The sequence below is a fragment of the Rattus norvegicus genome, chromosome 7 (genome assembly GCF_021556685.1).
Source record: "Rattus norvegicus strain SHRSP/BbbUtx chromosome 7, alternate assembly SHRSP_T2T, whole genome shotgun sequence".
Taxonomy (NCBI): domain Eukaryota; kingdom Metazoa; phylum Chordata; class Mammalia; order Rodentia; family Muridae; genus Rattus; species Rattus norvegicus.
The window spans coordinates 103,248,486-103,263,691 of NC_141540.1; positions in this window are offsets into that span (position 1 = coordinate 103,248,486).

A 15,206-nucleotide genomic window follows, 5' to 3' on the forward strand; every position below is an offset into this window, starting at 1 on the left:
GAAATCAAGCACACAATCAACCCTAAGTGAACTCAGCGGGTTGTTTTCATATATTTATGCTTTTTAATAAGGAAAAGTGTGAATCTGAGAGGGAGTCACGCGGAGGAATGTGGGAGGGGTTAGATGAACAGGACATGGGAGGGGTTGGAGGGAAGGATGGGGAAAGAGGAAACGATGCAATTATACTTCAATTCTTTTTTAATTAAAGCGTAAAAAAAGAATTGTTTGATGACTCAAAACATATAATTGTACAAAAAGTACGTTAATATAGGACTGAGGACATGGCACATGAACATCATCCTAAAATGGCACCTGTCGTCTACCGCAGCAAGCACTCCAGAAAGCAGCATGGCAGAAAACCATAATACCTTGTCTGACCGAACCCCAAAAGCAGCACTCACCATTTCTCCCTTAGGTTGTTGATACCTGTGCCTTTCTCATCTTGCATGGGAGCGAATACAGAAATGAGTGGATACATGAAAGCAACCACCATTGGGCTGCTCCGGATGCCTTAACTATACACATTGAAAGTCTTTTGACAACTATTGAATGCTGTCCAGAGGAGAGGGAAGCTTAAATGTTGCCCTTCCTCTTCCTCAGCGAGCTGCATTCTGAGAGCAATGTCTTTGATGACTTAGCCACTCATTAATTTCAGTGTTGTGACTTCAAATCCTTCATGTCCAGCTCGTGCTTCTTGAACTACTCGTACGACGTCTGACGTCAGAGCATCACTGACTGGGATAGTTAATGTCAGCTTGCCAGGATGTAGATCGCCTAGGAGCTGGGCCTCTGGGCAGGCCTGTGAAGAATCACCTTGATTACATTAATAGAGGTGAAAAGACCTAACCACTATGGTGACATCATTTCCTGACTGGTTCCTGAACTGTGTGAATGGAGAAGCAGAACCCAGCATCAGCAAGCATTGGTTTTTCTCTGCTACCCAAATGTGGATACAGTATGTAATAGGCTGCTTCACATTCCCTGTTGTTGACTTTCCTCCATGAGAGACTGAATTAAAATAAACACTTTCTCCTCTATGTTGCTTCTGTCAGAGAACTTTATCACAGCAAAAGGGAATAAACTCAGACAACTATTATTGCTGGCCTTCACTTCTCTTGTACCTGTTCTTGGAGAGTCACCAGGAAAAAGGACAGAGGCCATACCAAACTCACCTACCCAGGAAGTCCTTCAGGGTAGAACTACTGTGTGCTCCTTGTGACCCAAGGGTTTAGCACTTGCCTGCTCAGCAGTTGCTAAATACTTGCTTGCCAGTGTCCCTGTACACAGGGAAGCCATGACATGGAATTGGACTTAAGGACCACTCCATGAGATGAAACCTGCACCTGACACTTGCTAAAGCGCCAAGAACCTGAGACTAGAAAGGTGATTGGGCATTTGGGAGGCAGAGACTGGGTGGTTCTTCGTGAGTTCAAGGACAGCCTGGTCTACAAAATGAGCTCCAAGATAGTCAGGGTACACACAGAAAAACCTTGTCTTGGGAAAGGTGGGGGTGGGGGTGGGGTGTCCTAGGTGGAAAGTTGCTACTATTATTCTACTAAAAGAACAGGCAATAAAATGGCTCCTAATGACTTTTGTTACACCCATCAATCAGTGCATTGTGCAATCCTCACCACAGGATGATTTCAATGGATGGTAATTAGCACAGATATCCACAACTGGACAATTCACCGAGAGTAAGGGATTTGGAAGCAATCACTTCTAAATGGGCTGTCTTCCTCAAACCCATCTGCTCCAGGATCAGGGATCTAAGGAATGGAAACTTTCTAGGAGCCAGAAGTAGGATGGTTGCCTTTCAGACACAATGGAACTGATGCACAGTTGAGCTCACAGAGACTGTGACAGCACACACAGGACCTGCACATGGTATAAACCAAACAAGATCCCACCACTGTGAAGGAAAAGGAGAGGAAAAGTCCCATTCCTTAGCCATGAAACTATTTGCAGTTGATGCCTGCTGAGAAAGGAAAGTAGTTTTCTCTGTTGGAGTGACACTGGGTATATGGGCCACACTCTAGGAAGACAGGAGGACAGGCCCTGTGCCCAGGAGTTGTTGGCCAACAAAATGAACTCCATGGTCTTTTGTTTACTAGTTTGTGGGCTTTTTGTTTCACTTTGTTTTATTGTAATTTTTTTTGTCTTACTGGTTTGTTGTTTTGATTTTTTTGGTTTTGTTTTGTTTAGAGAGAGAGAGAGAGAGAGAGAGAGAGAGAGAGGTGGGGAGGGAGAACATGAAGTTGAGCGGATAGGGAAGATCTAGAGGCATTTGGAGGAAGGAAAATGTGATTAAAATATATAAAAATATTTTTGTTTGTTTTCCTTTCTTATATTTTGTTTGGTTTTGTTTTTCTTTTCTTTTCTTTCTTTCTTTCTTTTTTTTTCTTTTTGTTTTGTTGTTTTTGTTTTTTGAGACAGGGTTTTCTTATAGCCCTGGCTGTCCTGGAACTAGCTCGGTAGACCAGGCTGGCCTCGAACTCAGATTTGTTTGCATCTGCCTTGAGTGCTGGAATTAAAGCTGTGTCCCATTACTCCATCACTGACTTGTGAAATGATTTTTAAGTTATTAAAAAAAAAAAAAAAAGAAGCCTGCTTTTGCTTTGGGTGAAAGCGAACGTGACCAATGAACTCATCCAATTCTTCCTCTAAGGCTGATGACCAGAGTTCAATCCCCAGGATCCACATGGTAGATGGTAAGAAGTTATGCCATGAGATTTTTCTCTTGACACACACATGCAATAAATACATAACTGGAAATACTAAAATTTGTATAAATGAAACCTGAAATTAAGAACCAGCTACCAAGCATTGGTAGCCCACACCTTTAATCCCAGCACTCAGGAAGCAGAAACAGGAAGATCTCAAGACCAGCCAACCTGGTCTATAAAGCAAGTTCTAGGATAGCCGAGGCCACACAGTGAAGCCTGTTTCAAACAAAACACAACAATTGAAAGCAAACAAAGAAATAAATACACAAAAAGAACCAGACTAGCAGCACTGGGAGCTAAGGAGACAAAACCCACAAGATTCTATCATCCCTGTTTTTTTATGGAGTCATGAAGTGAGGGAATTTTCCATCTTGAGGTTTACTTTTGACATTTAATATAATTTTAATGTAATTTTTACAAGTACTTGTCTATCAGCACAATACCTGTTCATTTGTTTCTATTTAGTAGAAGTGTTTCAGATGGCCAAACAACTTTTTCTTGTTGTTGTTATTGATGGAGCAGCATGGGCAATATCTGTACCCAGCCCCAAATGAGTTCCCAGCTCCCCAACAAAGTCATCAAGAAGGAGCACAGTTGATGCTGTACACATGTACACACACACACACACACACACACACACACACACACACACACACACACACCCCAACGGTTGTCATGCACCAAGCTCTGGGATGATTTGTAATGTAATACTATGTAACTGACATTGATGTCAAATATGTGTTTATACACTCGCTTTATAGTTGAGAATGTTAACTTTCAATGGCAAAACCATGTAAACTCTGGTCTTTCTGGTTCTAAAATGTGGGCCCTTAACTTCCATACACCACTGTCTACTAAAGAATGTGTGTGAGCCCGCATCATAAGGAAAATCAGCTCAGGGTGGGAAGCTAGGTGGTGGTGATGCACGTCTTTAGTCTTGTCAATGGACATTGTTTGCAAGACAAGAGTTTCTTCTTGTAGCCCTGGCTATCCCAGAACTTGCTCTGTAGGGCAGGCTGGCCTTGAGTTCACAGAAATCCTCCTGTGTCTGCCTCCTAAGTGCTGGGATTAAAGGCCCAGCAACCCATACAACGTTTAAGCAACCTTCTGCTGACAAGGCCATATCTTGCCACAGAACTGAAAATATCTTCAATCAGTAAAGATCAAAGGCATAGTGGCACAGGCCTGTAAGCTCAGCTCCTGAAAGACTGAAAGGGGCTCATGAGTTTGAAGCCAGCCTAGGAAATATAGTGAGACTGTGTTTCAAAAAAATCAGTAACGGGGCTGGAGAGATGGCTCAGTGGTTAAGAGCACTGATTGCTCTTCCAGAGGTCCTGAGTTCAATTCCCAGCAACCGCATGGTGGCTCACAACCATCTGTAAACGGAATCCAATCCCCTCTTCTGCTGTGTCTGAAGACAGCGACAGTGTACTTGTATAAATAAAATAAATAAAAAAAAAAAATCAGGGGGTTGGGATTTAGCTCAGTGGTAGAGCACTTGCCTAGCAAGCACAAGGCCCTGGGTTCGGTCCCCAGCTCCGAAAAAAAGAAAAAGAAAAAAAAAATCAGTAACAATGGCTGGAGTAGGCTGTCCCAGGTTTGAAGCAACTTTTGCTCTTCCAGAGGACCCAGTTCGAGTCTCAGCATCCATCTGACAGATCACAACTGTGTGCAGCTCCAATTTCAGGGGATCCAGTGTCTTCTAAACTTTGTTAGTACCAGGTACACCTACAGGGCACATCCAAACATTCGACAAAACACTCATGAACTCTAAATAGTAAAATAAATAAATAAATAAATATTTAAAGAAAAAGTTAAGGTTGATGATGAGAGGATGATGATACCATTGAGTGTCACCAACATCCTGGAGCCTCAGGTTTCAGAAAAAACACTCAGTGACTCCAAACCACATATGTGCAATCTCCAGTGTTCAGCCTACAGTGCTGGATCACTTGAGTGTGTTCGTTTTAAATGGGATGGGGAAGGCACCAGGGAGACGCAAGAATGAGAAAGAGCTGGTGGTCTAGTATGCTTTGCAAACTGTGTTTATAGCTGAGAAGGTATGGATGTGTACACACACACTACTACAAATGTGAGCTACGGGCCAGTGAAGGTAAAGAACAGTGAGAAAAGCCCATGCAGAGAGAATAAATCTATGCGTTTTCATGAAAGCATGCCCTTCTTTCTTTTCCTTCCTTCCTTCCTTCTTTTCTCCCTTCTTCCTTCCTTCCTTCCTTCTTTTCTCCCTTCTTTCCTTCCTTCCTCTTCCTCTCTTTCTTTCTAATGATAGGAAATAAGTCTGAATAGAAGTTAGCACCCCTCGTCACAGCACTTGGAGCACAAAGACATGAAGGCTGCTAAAACTCTGAAGCCACCCCATTTTCATGTAGAGAGTTCCAGGTCAGACAAGGCTATCAATATTATCCTGGACTTAAAAAAACAGTAAAATCAAATCCAAATGGATATATTGGCTGTCTGCCTTTGTGGAGCCAGGGATTTTAGTTGATGTCAAGATTCACTGATCCAATTAGTCTTTCTGACCACAACATCCATTACCCAGGCTGCTAGAAATGCTTGCTGCTTCTACCTCTGAGCTCCTTCTTCCTGGGTAATTGACCTCTCCCAGAGTAGCCCACATCTGAGAGTGACAAGGCTCACCCTGCCAGCCTCAGTTGATCTTCTCTGAATGGCTATTTACTTGCAGTGTTTCCTGTAACGTTAGCTACTACCTGTCTTCCTTTATTCCCAAGGTTCTGCCTCATAAACCTCCAACAGGGAAACCTGCACCAGAGCAGCCAAGAATACTCTCCGTGAAGGTTGCTCAGCCAATTCATAGCCTGAATTGCACAGGTACCTTTGTCGTCGTTGTGAGATCGCCTGGCATTGAACTCAGGACCCACCTGCCTTCACCTTTTGAGTACTGAGAGTACAGGGGAGTGCCACACACCCTTCCTCTTCTTTGTTAACCAAAAGAATACATTTGTGAATAATTTGTGATAATTACAGCAGTCAATGTGCCCATGAAGACATTTGATATAAGAACCACCTGAATGGATGTGCATTTATAGATATATACTCTTTATGATTTCAGCATTCCTTATTGCCTCCACTCTCATCCTCTGGACCATGCTAAAATGACTGTATCACTAATGCCATTTTTTTTAAAACTTCTGGCATCCCATTAATCCAGCAGCTGAGTTATCGAATTGACCATAGCTCACTTACAGTTACTTAATGACCTGCATCTTAAACGATATGGCCAGCATCTCCCATCTCTTACCACACTCTGGGAGGCTTAAACAATGTAAAGATGTTGTTGCAGTTTTAAAACTAGAAGTCCAGGGTGAAGGGGCTGACCCAGCCCCATCTTTCTAAGTCCCTGGACTCCCATCCTTTTTTCTTAGCTCCTGATGTCGTTGGTGTGCCGTGATTGACTGATGTACCATCCTGGTCTCCACCTTTATGTTCAAACAGCCTTCTTTAAAAAATATTTTAGCATTAACTATGTGTATCTATGTATGGGTATGTTTGTGTATGATGAGTATAGTGCCACTGGAAGCAGAAAAAGGAGTTATAGTTATGAGAGCCTCCAGACATGGGTGCTGGGCGTTAAACTTGGGTCTTTACAAGAACGATATGCTTGCTCTCTTGATGGCCAATATTTCTTTCCAGCGCAAGCATCCAATGGCATTCTTTTTCTTTCTTGCCGGCCTTCACCTACCTATGCCTTCCCTGGGAATGACCAGTTTCGCTCTTTTTATGAGGACACCAATCACATTGGAGTAGGGCCTACCCAATACCACTATGACCTCAGCTCAAATAATTATTCTTGCAGTGACTCTGTTTCCAAATAAGGTCACATTGTCAGGTACTGAGGGTAAGGACTTCACTATATGGATGGGGTGGGGTAGAGATGATTCAGCCCAGTAAATCCTCATCTTTGCTTTATTTTCTCCACAGCAGTTGCTACCTCCTAATATACGGAACATCTCTTTTGCTTATGAAGATGTTTTCCTCTCCATATAAGGTAAGGTTCAGGATGGCAGATGTTTTTCTGCTGTTTTGTTTGTTTGTTTTATGTTGAGAGAATAGTATACAGTCCAGGCTGACCTCTAACTCATTGTGGAACCCAAGAATGACTGCAAACTTCTGATTGGGAGGCCTGTAACCTCCCAAATGCTGGGCTGCAGCTTGTATAACACAATACTGGGTGGTGCTGGGGGATCGAATCCACTCCACAAACAGCAGAAAGTCCTTCGACATTGCCAGGCAGGCCTGTTTTTGTGTTTTGCTCATCCTCTGTGCCTAAAGTTGACTGTAGCAAGTAACAGTCTGGGGGATACATATTTGCTGAGCAAATACAAACAGGAGAAGAAATGTGCACATCCTACCTCTTTCCTCACAGCTTTGGCATGCGTCCATGAATACATCCATGGACTCTGAGACTATCAGAGCCTTATAGACATCGAGGACAACCATGCACAGTTCTTCTGCATCACTCATGGCAACTGATACCCAAAGGGGCCAGTGTTTAACTCATGTGCGTGGAGGAGTAGCAATAAGTTCGTTTGCCTGTGTCTACCTGTGTTACCCACAACTGGTGACTTTAGTATATGTAATTTTCTCTGGGGCCAGAAAAGTCTGCAGTGACAATTTAAAAGCAATCGGGTTCCTTGTGTTTGACCAGTGACAGATGGGCACATGGCTGTTTGCTCTCGATAAACTGAGTTGATCAAGACATCAAAGACTACATACTTGATGGGCTCGTCCAACCAGCTTATGATATTCAGGGTTGATGGGCATTCGTTATAAAGGTAATGAACCAACGCCATCAGTCTTAGCTATTTATAAGGAAATGATCCTGCGCTTCTGGTTTGGAACCAAGAATTGCTTAATATAGACCTTACCACGGGGCAAGAACCCAGAAGGTCTTCCACCTGATTTGGATTACTGGCAAGGAAGGGAGAAATGATCCACTACTCTTCAGTTCCAGCTAGACACAGCATAGTGCCCATACCAACCCATCCCTGAAGGTACCAGTTGAATAAAAAAAAAAAAAAAAAAAAAAACCTTCCAAACATTTTGCAGCCTTTTCTTTCTATATAGCGACTTTAATTATAGACTCTGCAGCTGACTGACCTTGAGCAAACCACTGAAGCTTTTGGTGTCTCACTCCTCTTCTATAAAATTGGGGTTAATAATAGTGTTTACTTCATCATTTGTTGTGAGATTTCTATGTGGTTACATACAAAAAGCACTTAGAAACGTGCCCAGCCAGTAATAAGCTCTATTCACATTACTATAGTGTCTGTCTTACTTCACCTGCTCATTCACTCAGCCAACACATACTGAGAGTTGATATGTCAGCTGTCTGCTGGCCGTAGAGGTTACAAAAATGCAAAAATGGAAAAAAAGATCCTATATCCCTGCAGGCATGTAATAGCCTCAAGCAGACATTGGCAATCAGGGATCGATAGACCACTGAAATGACAGGCATTGGTTAGTGCAGGTAATTCAATGTAAAGTGTAAAGGGTCCATGGTGACTATTATATCCTTAAGGAGATGAAAGTATAAACACTCTCCAGACCCTCCCACCCTCACTGTGTGCGTGCGTGTGTGCGTGCTATGAAACATATGTAAATATCAGGGATAACTCGTAGTTGCCTATTCTCTCTTCTGGGTTCTAGGGCCATACTCAGGAATTGAACCTGAACTTGGTTTCAGGTTTTGGCAGTAAGCCTCCTTACATACTAAGCCATCTTACTGGATTTTTCTAGATAATTTTGGAAGATGAATAAATAGATTGATGGATCAATTGAATTGAATTTTGTAATTCTTTTAAGTCAGAAGCCAACTGTAGATTAAAAGATTATTATGTTCTATATTTATTAATTAATGTTGGAAATGAATATGGTGGCAGTTATTCCTTAACCAGATAAAACCAGTTAAAAAACAAAAACAAAACAAAACAAAGAAACAAACCAAAACAACAATAACAACAACAAGCCAAAGCAACAAGGACAACGAAAACTAGCTGAAGATCACCCTTGTTACAAATAGAAGCAGAGGGCTGGAGATCTGGCTCAGTGGTTAAGAGCACTGACTGCTCTCCCAGAGGTCCTGAGTTCAAATCCCAGCAACCACATGGTGGCTCACAACCATCTGTAAAGGGATCTGATGCCCTCTTCTCGTGTCTGAAGACAGCTACAGTGTACTCACATATAATAAATAAATCTTTAAAAAAAAAAATAGAAGCAGAAAATTCAGTAGACACAGTTAGTGCACTGTGGAGATTGCTGTATTAGAAGTCTATAAAGACTCAAGAAACAGTCAGATCTGCTCGCAGATGTCTGACCTGGTCTTGTGTAAAAGATGGCCATCATTTTTCATTACCATACCTTTGTTTGTTTTTGTTAGAGACAGGGTCTTACTATGTAGCTCTGGCTATCTTGGAACTCACTCTATCAACCATCCTGCCTAGAACTCACAGATACTCACCGTACTCTGGCTCCCAAGTGCTATGTGTGCCAATGCACTCAGCCTCCATCCTGAGTCTTGGTTGTGTTCACTGAGGAACTGGGGACTGCAGGCACATGAGAAGAAGGAAGAAGAAATGGGAAAGAGAGAGAAATAAGCACTAAACATGGCTATGCTCTGATTTCTGGGGGTGGGGAGGTTACCTACAGAAGAATTAATCTCCACTTTTGAGCAAATGTACTTAAAAATTTGACTCTTAAGAAACCAGCAGGGGGAAAGAATGCTTGTTTTACCATTCAACAGACCTGGGATGGAATTTTGACTTTGTTACCAGTTGAGAAGATTAGAGACAAATTTTAACACCTCTGAAATTGATTTTTTTCAAATGTAACTTGATATTTATAAAAATATTTGTTAAGTCTTCCATATAGTGTCTGATAAAAAAAAAAAGGTAAGCTGTATGGTTTTTCACTATTTTCTTTCTGTGTTTAACTTCCCCATGGGCTGAATCTATATCTTTGAACTTAGCTGTCACCATTATTTTGATTAGTGCGTTGTGAGTACGTGTAAGCAATATCCAAGTGTGTGCCACACCTGAGGACCATCTTTAAACACATGTTGTAAACATGTGGTGGTTTGAATGTGCTTGGCCCAGGGACTGAGTGGCACTGTCAGGAGGTGTGGCCTTGTTGGAGTAGGTGTGGCCTTGTTGGAGTAGGTGTGGCCTTGTTGGAGTAGGTGTGGCCTTGTTGGAGTAGGTGTGGCCTTGTTGGAGTAGGTGTGGCCTTGTTGAAGGAAGTGCGTCACTGTGAGGGTGGGCTTTGAGAACTTCCTCCTATTTGCCCAAAGGAGAGTTCTCCTGGTTGCCTTTGGAACAAGGTGTAGAACTCTTAGTTCCTCCAGCACCATACCTGCCTGGATGCTGCCATGCTTTGCACCGTGATAATAAAGGACCGAATCTCTGAACCTGTAAGCAGCCACAATTAAATGTTGTCCATTATAAGAGTTGCCTCAGTCACAGTGTCTCTTCACAGCAATGAAAACATTTCTGCCTTTATACTCAGCTGTTAAGAGCTTGTCCCCAAAATGGGCATGTCCATCAAACCAGACCTGGCCATAAGAAGACACAATCTGAACACAGCCACAGCTAAAATGTACATCTGCAAGAAAAGAAATAAACCATCTGTGATATCCTGGGATTTTTTTTTCTCTGTAGCCAAAGTGGACTAATACATTTATATATAACTTGTATTCAGTGACATACCTGTTCCTCTGTCACTTATCACAGACAAAATGGAAAGGTTACATTAGAAAACTCTTCAAAGGCAAAGACAAAAGGAAAGAGATACAATGAAGGATGCAATTAGGCTACACAGTCAGCTGAACAACAGATTTATTGACTTTTTACACACAGGTACTCATTGAAGTCTGGTGAAAGGAATGTGGATGAATGAATTCGAATCTCTGAGATCTGGCCAGTAACCTTTACTCTGCACCCATACTGAAACCTTCGTAAACTGATTAGATCGCTGACCTCCAGGATAACTTGGGAGCCACATCCTGAAGATTCTGAGCTCTCCTCAGCCTTCAGAATGACTGTCTATAAGGGCTGCCCAACTGTCTGAGAGTCACTAGGTGGGGAAGGCTGGCCTTAAACATCTGATCCTCCTGCCTCCACCTTTCAAGTGCTAGGATCACAGATGTGAACCACCATGCCAGTCTTGTTGAAATTTTCATTTCTCAGACACATAGTAGTGAGTTCAATCCCCCAGCCTAAGCCACAAAAGATGCCCCCCCCCCAAAGAATAACAAAATAAAAGAAACTTTTCCAAAAAAGGAGGGATTGGAGAAGAATTGGCCCACATTACTGAAACTGGGTCACAGAGGCCTAGCCTGTAAGTGTTGACTAGAACAATAATAATTCTATTAGCAGTCATAGGTTTTCTTAGGTAGGCACTTAAAGAGGCTTAGGGGTTTCCTGGGTTGTACTCTTGTACTGCTAGATACACAGTGTGTGAGTTCAACTCCTTATATGCTAAGGTCTGGCATGAGGAACAGAAAGTCCTGACTACAGTTGAAATAGAAGAGGTCTCTGCCATCGTCTCTGTAGGGTTTGTTCTCATTATCATCATCTTTTGAGTTTACAAACAAAACCCAGGAAATACTATCACAGATGGACACAAGCCAAGGGGTTTAGTACTGACAGTTCCCATCTAATGTTTACTAGGCGATGATTGTACCAAACACTACACACACATCTACAACTCCAGAGCCTGTAACTCTAGAACCCTGGGAAACAGATGTCCTTGTTCCCAGTTTTGAAGCTCATAGTTAGAAGCAAGCGGAGGACCTGTGTGCTCAATAACTTTTTATATAATTAGGTGTGGAAGCAGAAACATATGGTGACTAGGTGACTTTTGGCTCCAGATTTGGCACTGTGGCGGCACAACACTGATTCTTTTTTTTATGTCAATGAATCTTCAAAGACATATAGGTGGTAAACAACTTTCTTAAACCTAAGACCCAGAAGGTAAAGGCATAAATTTTGTCTCTTCTTGGTTCCTGGGGTCCTAGAAACTATCATGAATAGATACAGAGTGGTGTTCTAATTTGACTTTTGTTGCTGTGATAAAACACTGACCAAACCCAAGGTGGACAAGGAAAGGGTTTCTTTAACTTATACTGTCATGCAATAATTCATCATTGAAGGAGTCAGGGCCGGATGGAAGGTCATAATTGAAACAGAAATGGCTTGTTCACCTACCTTCCTTATAAAACTCCAGACCATCTGCCAAGGGATGGATGGTACCACCTACAGTGGGCCAGGCTCTCCTGCATCAATTCTCAGTCAAGAATATAATCCTCAGACCAACTTAATGAAGGCAATTCTTCAACTGAGGCTCCTTCTTTCTGGGCATGTCACATTGACAACCAAGATTAGTCACCACAGATGGATAAAAATGGAGGAACCAAGAAAGACAGGAAGGTGGCACTCCCAATGATCAGAGCTATACAAGCAGCCAGGAACGTTTGGTAGGAATGGCAAGTATGTGTCTAGAAGGACCTGGCTAATATTTAATCATAAATAAGTGATAAGATTCATCAAGACCATTTATCCAACTTTCCTCAACTATGTCCAGTTGGAGGAGCACCCCTTCATTTTCCCAAAACACAGAAACAATGCAATGTATTCAAATAAGTAAAAGTCTACCCACTGAATGGATGAAGGGAACGTATCCATCCAGAAAATGGAGGAACGCCCTTGTACGCATCCACCACTTTACAAAAAGACAGTGTGGGTAAGAAAACTAGTTTCAGTCCTGGCTGAGCCTGTAATTAGTTATGCGGTATTGGGCAGGACAGTTTTACTCCCAGAGACCATGGGCAAAGAAAGGCCTTGGCTGGAAAGTTTCTAAGGCCTTGTCTAACTTGGCCAATCTGGTCATTGGTAATAGTTCATTTATTCCAGGCCTAGGAGGTAATAATCCACATTGCCTCTTTGTGACTGTGATAAAACACCAAAAGCCAATGCATGGGAGGGGAAGAGTTTATTTGGCTTACATTCCATATCACAATTGAGGGAGGTTCAGACAGGAGCAGGGATGGTGGAAGAGAGTTGCTTACTGTCTTGCTCCTTATTTCTCTTCAGCTAGCTTCCTTATACAACCCAAAGGTGGCCCTACCCACAGTAGGCTAGGCCTTCCTCCATCAATTAACAGTTAAGAAAATGCCTCCAGACATGCCCAAGTGCTAATCCGATGGAGGCAGTTCACCAACTGAGATTCCCCTTTCCCAGGTGTGTCTACATTTGGGAAAAGTTGCCAAAAACTATGACAGATCTTTGTCTTAGGAATCCGTTCTTTTGTGATTGCAAACTTGATGAATGACCTCCTCTCTCATCTGTCTTCCTCCCTTCCTCTGTTTGTTTATTTGAGACAGGGCTCATTTACATAGCACCAGGAAGCAGACCTGCCTTGGAGCCAAGCACTTAGGAGGGGGAGGCAGGCAGATCTCTCGAGTTGGAGGTCAGTCTGATCTACCAAGTGAGTTCCAGGACAGCCAGGGCTACACAGAAAAAACAATGCTGTCTTGGGAAACCAAATCAATTAACTAATTAATTAACTAATCAATTAACTAATTAATATTTTTTAAAAATGCATAACACTAGGGGAGCTTAGATGAAAACACTGCTGGTGGACAGATGACTGACTATGGAGTTTACTTCCCATTAGCCCAGTGTGAAACTGCTCTCGGGAGAGAAAATAACAGTGAAGACTGTTTCCTGAGAGTCAGACCCTACTTCAGGGTCTATATTCAACTTATAAACATTTACCAGTTTAACTGATAACCTACTATATGCCAGACTCTGGAGATGCCAAATGAATAGGACCCTCAGGTTTGTCGGAATGGAGTACCAAGTACAAGTCAGCAGCTAATTTTCTGTAGATGGAAGACTCACCCTTCCGAAGCTAATCTTCTCCCAGGTTCTCAAGCCAGTTGTGAAATGGCTACTATTACTTTCTCTGCTCAGAGGAAGAAACTGAGATGCCCATTGGTAAAAGGTCCTAGGTAAGTGGTTCTCAACCTGTAGGTGCGATCCCTTTGGGATCAAATGACCCACTTACAGAGGTAAGTATCAGATATCCTACATATCAGATATTTACATTACGATTCATGACAGTAGCAAAATTATAGTTATGAGTTAGCGATGAGTTATGATTGGGGGGTCACAACAACAAGTGAACTGTATTAAAGGGTCACAGTATTAGGACGTTTGAGAACCACTGTCCTGGACCATCCCAACTCAAAGCTTTCTGGCATAAAGCCCACACCGCCCTCATCTCATCCTGTAGTGAAGTTTCTCTAAGTGAAAACCTAAATCCATAGAGAACATGTTCATATTGCACCTGACAGAGCTATGTCTGTGATCTACAGTAGTTAACGTTTTCCCCACAGACAGCTCTGATTTTTGAAGTGTTCTGTATCTCAGTAGTCAAGTGTTCTTTGAGGTGCCTCCCTGGTGTGGAAGGCACAATGGCCTTCGTATAGGTAGAAATGGCAGCTACAAAATAAAAGTCTTTGTGTGACTGAGTCCTTGGACACTGGCTAAGGTCGGGGTTGTAGGACAGAGCCTTCAACTGAGGACTTGGGAGCATCACACAAAGAGCCAGGTGATAACCCATTTGGTCCTAGTGAAAGGCTACAATGGCTCCTCTTAATTATTCCTGTGCTATCCAGTGGGACCAGGGATGGGACATGGAGTTCTGCATCGGTATCCCAACACCAGCAATCAGGCCGCTTCATGGGATTTCCTACACAACTGTGACTTCCATATTTATAGTGCTAGGAACCAATGTACTTGCAATCTCCTAGGAGAAACATGGCATCATTTTATAGCAGAATAAAGCTAGTCTTCAGTCAGATTCATAGTTTCAGAAGGAAAAGAAGAAGATATTAAAAGTAAATATAAAACAAAAAAATTACTGTGTGGAAGTTATTTTTCAAATGGCTAAAAGTGCAACTCTGATAGGACAAGACAGACATTGTACTCCCTCAGTGTTTTTGCTACAGTGAGTGGGTAATTCCAGATTCCCCTGTAGCTAGGGAAGTCTGATCTTGAGACTGGATATGTTCCAGGCTGCCTTGGAACTCCTAATCCACTGCCTCTGCACCTCTTTACTGCACGTCATAGGTGTGTAACATCAGGCCAGGTGACTTTTGCCTTTTCTGATCAAAGCTGAGACCTGGCAACAGTCTTTTTCTCTCACTGTAATCATGAGAGTGACGCCAGTGGCTGCATCAGACACCTTCTTACTGCAAAGCATATGCTGCTCTAATCACATGGAGCCCCTGAACCCCGTAGCCTCCATAGTACCATGAATGAAAATTGCAAATGGTAAACTATTGCAATTCTAAACAATTGCACATTGTAAACCATCATTTGCTTAAACCACATTGAAAAGATTTCACGATACCTATATGCAACAGCATTCCTCAGGGTAACC